Here is an 8,462-nt window from a genome sequence, read left to right as displayed (position 1 = left end):
AGATCACATTATCCGGCAGCTTCATGAAAATCTTCACCGTACACGCCACCGCATGAAAACTCAGGCCGATAAGCACCGCCGCGATGTACAATTTGCAGTCGGTGACAAGGTGTTGGTCAAGCTTCAACCATATCGACAGAAATCCGTCAGAAGTCAAACGTTTTCCAAGCTCCGACGAAGGTATTATGGACCATTTTCGATTTCAGAAAAGATCGGACCCGTTGCCTACCGCTTAACGTTGCCGGAGACATCTCGTATCCACCCTGTGTTTCACGTTTCATTATTGAAAGAATTTCGTCAAAATCCATTTTTTCTCTCGTTACCTTATCGCCAGTAGCCTAGGACAACCATCCCGTAACAGAACCACTTGCCAACGTTCGTTCGCGCACCATATAGAAGGGAGAAGACTCCGATCTACAGGTCCTTGTCCAGTGGAGTGGGTTGCCGTTAGAGGATGCTTCGTGGATATCGATCTCTGAGTTCATGCAAGCTTTCCCTCAGTTCGATCTTGAGGATCTGATACGAACATAAGGCCAGAGAAGGGAAGCGGTGGCATGGTAGGAGAGCCACCGACTCAGACGAAAGAGACAGAGCAGAGAGAGAAGACAGGGGGTGGTCAACGCAAGGGAGAGAGAGTGAGGGTGAAGTCCAAGTGGACCAGGGATTTTTTGATGGGGTAACATGGGCCAAGCTGGGAGAGGCCCAAGTTGCTTGATTCAGCTAATTGTTTCAAGTTGTTACAATTTGTAATCGTGGGCCACTATCAACAGCCCACTAAGACTTTTGTTGTCTCTCTTATAGTGGTAATAGGCTACAATAGAGGTATCTGAAAAATTGTCATTAAACTCTCATCTTCTTCTTCCTTCATTTTCTCTGGAGTTGTCGGCAACCTCGAATTGTCGTTGGATTTTATCAATACACGTATATTTTCTTCCTCGCTGTAGTTAATTGCATCATTATATTTCTCTGATACCAGAATTATAGTGAAATATAACCTTGTTCAAGTATGTTGATTTCTTTCTCATTCCTAAAAACATCACATTAACTTAGGATTCTGTACTTGATTTACCATGTTATGAGGTAACATAATGGTACTTACCTACTTTTGAATATATTATTTCTGACTTTACATGTGTCGTATCTTTCCTTGTCTTTGGTGAAATATGTAGATAATAATTGCTTTCATTTTTTAGTGATGAAGGAAGTTGCCTAGTTAAAGGGCGAGCCTAGAGTAGTGGTAAATCTATTTCTTTGTGACTGAAAGGTCACATGTTCGAATCTGGAAAACATTTTCTTTATAAATATGCAAGGGTAAGGTTGTGTATAAGAATTGTCCTTACCCTACCCTTGCTATTTGAGATTTAATGGGGAGTGAGTTTAAAGGAAGTTTCCAAGTTGCATATATGTTAGGAACCCTTCAATAGGGAGTGAGTTTAAAGGAAGTTGCCAAGTTGCATATGTCGTTACCCTATATTGGTAATCTCATTTCTTAGTGTTTTCTGTTCAATTTTGTTGTGATTAAGTGTTCTTTAGTTCCTAAACATTGATTTTTTCATGCAACATATAATTTTTTTTTGGGGAGGAATTAAGTATAATACTATATAACACTTCCATTTTGGGTGGAGACTGTGTTTGCTTTAGTCCAGGCCATCGATTTTCTTCAGGTGTGACTTAGGCTGAGCTTGCTTATGTTAGCCTATTAAAATATATGAGCAAGGGAATGAATCTTTTGATACCAGAGGTGCTTCAGGTCCCACTCCCTTTGGCCAAACACCCCATTCTTTTCCCTGAAAAAAAAACAATAAAAATGGAAGAAGTGCTATCTGTTATTTTATTTTTATCCTATAAATAATTTTTGTAGTTTTCCATTACTGGATGAGCCTTTATTAAATTTGTCTTTCTCCTTTAGGTTGCATCTAAAACCATCCAAGAGCCACTTGAAAGGCAGTTTTTAGCATTTAAACTAGTTCGATGAATGCATTGTCTAGTGCTTCTGAATGGTACATCTATGGAGCAACCTATGGTTTTTGGTTATTGTTTTGCCATTACAGGAGCATATGAAGTCGAAAACTTGTTATGCACTGTGGTTTAACTGTGTAAGTTAGGATCGTTCATCGTGTATAATGTTAGAATGAAAATTTGTACAGAAATTTAAATGTGCTAATGTCTAATGCTAACAATCACTATTGTAATATAGGCATCAAAATAAGAATCGTTCTCAAGGAACGGTGAAATTGGTTTCTTTTATACAATCTTATCCTAGTTTCTTGAATTTCAAGTAAATCAACTTCTTAAACTACAAATTCAGTAACTCAACTAATTAAGTTTTTATCACACAAAGTATCTCAATTACGTTTTCAACAATTAACTATCAAGAATCAAGTACCAGAATTCTGAATATCATGAATTTTACATGCTATAGCACCTTTCTTGATGAAAATTAACGATTGTAGCACCTTTCTGAATTTTCCCCAATTCATATTCTAATCCAATTAACCTTGTCCCTAGGTGTCAAACCAGATTCGTAATGTCAAATTATCAATCTTCACTCTAGAGTATCCCTAATCTTGGAGCATTCAACTAACAAGAATAGTAAAACTTGATTTCCCAATCAAATAATCATGTAGAAATTATTTCAAGAACCACTCCCATGGCACTTAAACACAAAGATTTGCTAGTTGAAAAACAAGAATCATGCATCACAAGTATTATGAATTATTGGGTACTCTTCAATCATTTCAAAATTCTAGCAAGGAAAATTATAAACTCATATCAACAGAAGATTCAAAAGAGAAGCTGAAACTACTATAACGATGCATTAAACTGGCCTTCAAAAGTAAATGGGTATCAAATTACAGACCAGAGCTTCGAAGTAATTGTTCAGAAAGGAAAATGCTTAACAAAAGAGAGCTGAAATCAGAAAATGCACTTGAAACTCTGATCTTCTTGAACTCCTCCAAAAAAAAATCTTTCTTTCACATGCTTGCTTCTAAAGAACTTACAACTCAACTGAAAAACTGGAACTTGTAAAACTAAAAAAACTCAAGACTCGTAGAGCTGATTCCTTATATTCCTAAGTAAGAAAACTAATTCAAAGAGCTTTTGATCATTGCTGTCCATAGATTCCTCATCCTCCATCCAATGGCCCAAAATCCCTCCAACTTTAACAAGCTGTTCAAGTGGAATAAATTTTTAGTACTACTGTTGTACTAAAGATTCAGTGCATCCCACTAATAAAAATAATACATGTCAGATAAAATTCTTTTTTTCTGTTAAATTTTTTCTCTCTCCTCTGATATGTAATGTTGTTATTGATAAGAACTGAATCTATATCAAAGATTTATTCGTTCACGTGGCCTTTTTCAGCAAGCAAATGGTAAAAAGACTGTAAGTGAAACTACCAAACTACCCTTTTTTTTACCGCTTTATCTAGTGGGATTAATTCTTATAATTTGGGCCACTTTTCACCTGCAATTTTAATTATACTCAGCCCAATTACCATAAGAAACATGCTGTTAGTTCAAGCAAAATTCGATGCTAACATATAACTTTTCGGCTGGCTTTCTGATATTAGTTTGCTTTTCTGACCCAACAGGGTAAAGATTTTGGGCAGCTTCCATATCTTCAATGTTGTATAGCTCCTTAGTAGCCGGTTTTGAAGTTGAATGAGGATGATGTATGCTGAATCATATCTTCAATGATGTATGCCCCAAGCAGAATGGTTCTCACTTTATCTCGTGTACCTAATGAAAGTAGAAGCAATTTTAACTTTCTAATGTAAAACTTACACTTGAGTCCAATTCTCCAAAGCTGTTGAGGAAATTGACAAAGGCACCTCTAAATATGGTAGCAATTAAATAATACAATCTTTTTTAATTGTCAATTTTTTGTTGCTAAACTATTAGTATTTAATTAGAGGGAGGGACAATAGATAGATTTGATTCCTTGCTAGTTGTGTTAGCAGTAGCACCAATGTCAATAAAGAAAAAGGGTCATGGTTAGCAAGCATTCCGTTGTAATCAATCGTTTTGAGAAAGCATATTTAAAGTTCCATTTCTCTTGATTGTATGTGGTGTGCGCTTTGGGCCCGGGGATTGTAAATTTGTAATTGTGGTTCACTATGTAACTCGAATTGGAAGCACTATATTGTGGAAGTCACTTTCATGTCTTCTATTAGGTTTCGAGTTTGGAGGGTGGAGCCCTCCTCCCAACCAAAAAAGGTTACCCAAGAACCAAAATTATAAATGAGAATTTTTGGTACAATATTTTCATATAGAACTAGATCTCAATTTTTTTTGTTTTTGTTATATCTATTCATTTTATCTAAAATGTTATAAGTGCATACGGTTTTGGACACCATACATGTTGGAAACTCGGTTCCCTCAAGTCAGCTAAGCAGCCTTTTTGCGGAAGTCAGTCAACGAGATTCTGGATTTCGGATCTCGGCAATCTTACCTTGGCCTGAACTTTACCAGGTCAGGCAGCGCAGCGAAAAAATAAAAATATAAAGGAGAGAGAAGGAGAACACAAGCAGTTTTTAACGTGGGAAAACTTTCTTCAATGAAGAAGTAAAAACCCGCGGGACCTAGTCCAGATCAAACGTCCACTATGAAAATAATGAATACAAAGAATCAAAATACACCAATGTGGTGGTTAACACAATCTCTCCAACAATGGTGATAATCAAAAATTACTCTAGAGATGTTTCACTCAAACTCTCTGTAGAGATCTCTCAAATGCAAAACTTAAAGTTTTGCTCACAAATCTCTCAAATAATTTTCTCTCAAAATCTCTCATCCTAACCTAGCCTCCACCAATAACTAATAAATATATAGAGAAGGTGGAATCTAGGGTTAGAGTTTTTAGGAAATTCCTCAATAGAATTGGGCTTAACATTGAATGAGGAAGCCCTACAATACATAACACAAGGGAGAGGCATTGATAGTAGAGGGGAAAAAAGGAGAAAGAGATAAAGAAGAAGAAGAAAGGTATGAGAAAATCTTGTTTGTAGATGTAAGATTAAAATAAATTTGTTTTTAAAGAGACAACTAATAGAACATCATAATAATAATAATAAGAGCAAAGGTGCTTGTTACGAACACAATAAATAAAAATGGGAATTTGGTTTTACTGAAGAAGTCTGACCTCAAATGACTTTACTGAGGAAGCATGACCTCTTGCACAAATATCTTTTGGGATAATTTTTCTAATCTGATACGATACTTTTATTCCAATACTTAAAGGTTTAAATAGATAATACAAGACAACTTTAAAAATAACTACCCGCTAACACTAAATAGGCTCCACTAATAGCTATGACTTATTCTTTAGGAAAGTTAAAATTCAAATAATTACTCATTACTTAAACAACCTAATAATTCAAAAAATAATAATAAAATAAAAAATCGTAACAGTGCCTTGTCTTGAAGAGAATCTAAATATTCCAAGAGTATAACACATATCGACACATGTAACATATATATGCTATTAAATTAAACGGTCAATGCTATTGTATGACACATATCTTATAGATTTTAGTTTAGAATATAAGACGGCGCTTTACACGACACTATTTTGAGAGAAAGGAATACAGTATGTACTCCTGGTAGGCATTAGATGAGGCATGTATAATACTAGTCAAATTATAGGAAGAATAATATGAGGAAGTATGGAGTGTTTGTTGGTAACTAATGGTAAGCATTGGTGTCCAAGTCATTCTCAATGACCGTTTTATGGTAGAATCACCAGTTCACTCTGACTCGCATCTTGTGAATAATTTATGAGAAATGGTTCTGTTATCAGAGTGCTATTCTATTATGCTTCGGAATTAATTTTTTTTCTTCGTTTAATTGGTTCAGCAAATAATTTTATATGCATTTTATTGTATTGAGAATGCTGGCAGTGGTGATTGAATCACATTTAAGATTTATCGTCTCACTCCTAAGTTCACTACAAATAAGAAAGAACGCAAAAGGGCTTTGCCCCATTATGTGATACAATAAAGAGCAAATTGTAAAATGTAAAGTCACTTTTTCAGGCAACGATAATAAATTACCCAAAAAAAAAAAGGGACAAAGTTCAGTTGTCATCCTTCCTTGCTGGTTGGTTCTTTTGTGAAAAAGAAATTGGTGAAGCGGATCAATACCGAAATGGTAATGTACCAAAATTCGGGTGGGTCCGTTCCATTGCGTGCCTCCATTTCACCCTCTATGTCTGTACGTGCACAAAAACAGAATGTGCCCGCTTGCGTACGTAAAAAAAACGACTCTTGGATTGACTGGAATTGGGATCATTATGCTCAATTCTGGTTGGACCGCGTGACCTCCACTCTCCTTTCATATATTTTCCAACATTTTGTCCTTAGCATAAAATATAATTAGACTAAAAAATATATGAAGTTGACTAAATTAGAAAGATAGCATAGCATGCAGATAAAAATAGATTTTGATTTCAATTCTAATATCCATAAAAATAAGCATCTAAACTGGGGTGGACAGTTGGTAGTGAATTGTGACCAAATAATCGAATCTTGTGTTCGATTCTCGGTAGTAATTTTTGGTATCAAAGGTATATACTTTTACGTTCAAAGTTTTGTTTTGAGAAATTAGTCTCGTTCCTTTTTTTGGTGACAAATGTTCAAAGCAAAGGTGTTAATGGGCCGAGTCGAGCTGAACTTTGATTTTAAAATGTTAAGTCTGTGTTTAAATGTGTCAACCTGACCAAGCTTGTTATCTATTATAAATATAATTATCGGAATGTGACCTGACTTATTTATAAAAAATAAAAGTCTGATTTAGTTGTTAGCCTGTTTAAATAGAATAAAACAATAAAAATTTATCCAAACAAAATATACAATCAACAACACTAGTAATTCCATAAATATTCATAAATTCAATATATATCCAAACAACATAATATAGAATAAAATCATTCAAAAAAATTGTTTAACCAATAAAATAGGGTGAAATGGATTGAAGAGAAATATATAAAACAAGTAGTATGAAAAATATATAAAAAAAATAATAATATACTAGGTCAATCTAAGAGACTCTAAGACCGAGCTTTTGAATTGGAGCTTGGAGCCTTTTTATTAAACGATTTTTTATACAAGTTCAAGTCTGGTGCCAACAATCAATTTTAAACATGTAAGGTCAGGCTTTCACGAGCCGAGCTAAAGACCCCTGATTCGTTTAACACCCTTAATTCAAAGTACTAGCTGTATCAATAAGGAGTTAGTTTTAAAAATCATACTCTAGAAATAAACTAGAGGGAGTTAAATAAAAATACCTCAAGTACCAAAAAAATTAAGCATGTAGCAATTACAAGGTAACTTACTGATTATGAAGTAACATATTCGCTATATTATTCATTGCATCACTTTAATTAAGTAAATTATTCTTTGTTTTTAGTTTAATTAATTTTTAATATTATAATTAAGGCGACACATACTAAATGCTACCAAAAAATGGAATTTTAAGATGATAAAAATTTATCATCTAGATGGACCTGGCTGAGATTGGAGAAACACCTGAGATTGGCATTTAGTGTCTAAAAGGTGAGAATAATAGAGGAGGTAGCTAATCATTAAACACGAGAATTGAGAATGATAATAATAATTCGTATTTTGTTCATATTCGAGGGCCACGGTTAACAACCGCACGTGCGGTGTCACTAACCATGGTTCAACCCAAATCTAAAACAAAAGTTACAAAACCCTTGGTTCATTTTTATTTAATAGAAAGCAAGGAACTGACACTGTTATAGAGAGGCAGAGACGCGGGTCATAACCCAAAACCAAAACCAATATCACACCATACACTGAAAAAGGCGAAACCCAGCGTCTCCGGATCGAGTCTTCCGTTTCCAATACCAACAGAAAAAGAAAAGAGAATAAAACATTAAAAACCTACCTAGCTAGTAAGTCTCTCTCTCTCTCTCTCTCTCTCTCTCTCTCTCTCTCTCTCTCTCACACACACACACACACACTAGACACAAAATTGAAAAAATGGAAGGTAAACTTTGTGTATTGTGTCGTGTGAGCGTGGTCTGGCATATATAGGGAAAGACCTAATGGCATGGCAGCGTTATCTCATAAATGCGCTTCGCCTTTTATTTGTCGATTCTCCTCTGCAGTTTTGTCACTTCTGAATACTGAAAATCTCTGCCATCTTGGTCGTTTCAACCCCTTACCCTTTTTTCTACGCCTACGCTGCTTCTCCTTCCTTCCTTTGTCCACTACTCTGCTCTCGCCGCTCCTATTTTCGCATTTCCTAGACTTCTTTTTCTCTAAACAAAACACAAACCGTGTGACCCAAAACGACACAGTTATCGGAGCAATGAATGTCGTCTCAGTTTGATCGAGGTTTATAGCTGCCTTTTTTTTCTTCTTGATATTGAATCAGAAACATGAATGCTTATTTTCTCTTTTTAGGTCTCACGCTCTCACACACTGTGTCATCTTA

The sequence above is a fragment of the Gastrolobium bilobum genome, unplaced genomic scaffold (assembly GCF_033153095.1).
Source record: "Gastrolobium bilobum isolate Gb01-03AN ecotype WA unplaced genomic scaffold, APGP_CSIRO_Gbil_v1 utg5625, whole genome shotgun sequence".
NCBI classification, from domain to species: Eukaryota; Viridiplantae; Streptophyta; class Magnoliopsida; order Fabales; family Fabaceae; genus Gastrolobium; species Gastrolobium bilobum.
Note: the sequence above shows the minus strand (reverse complement) of the source record.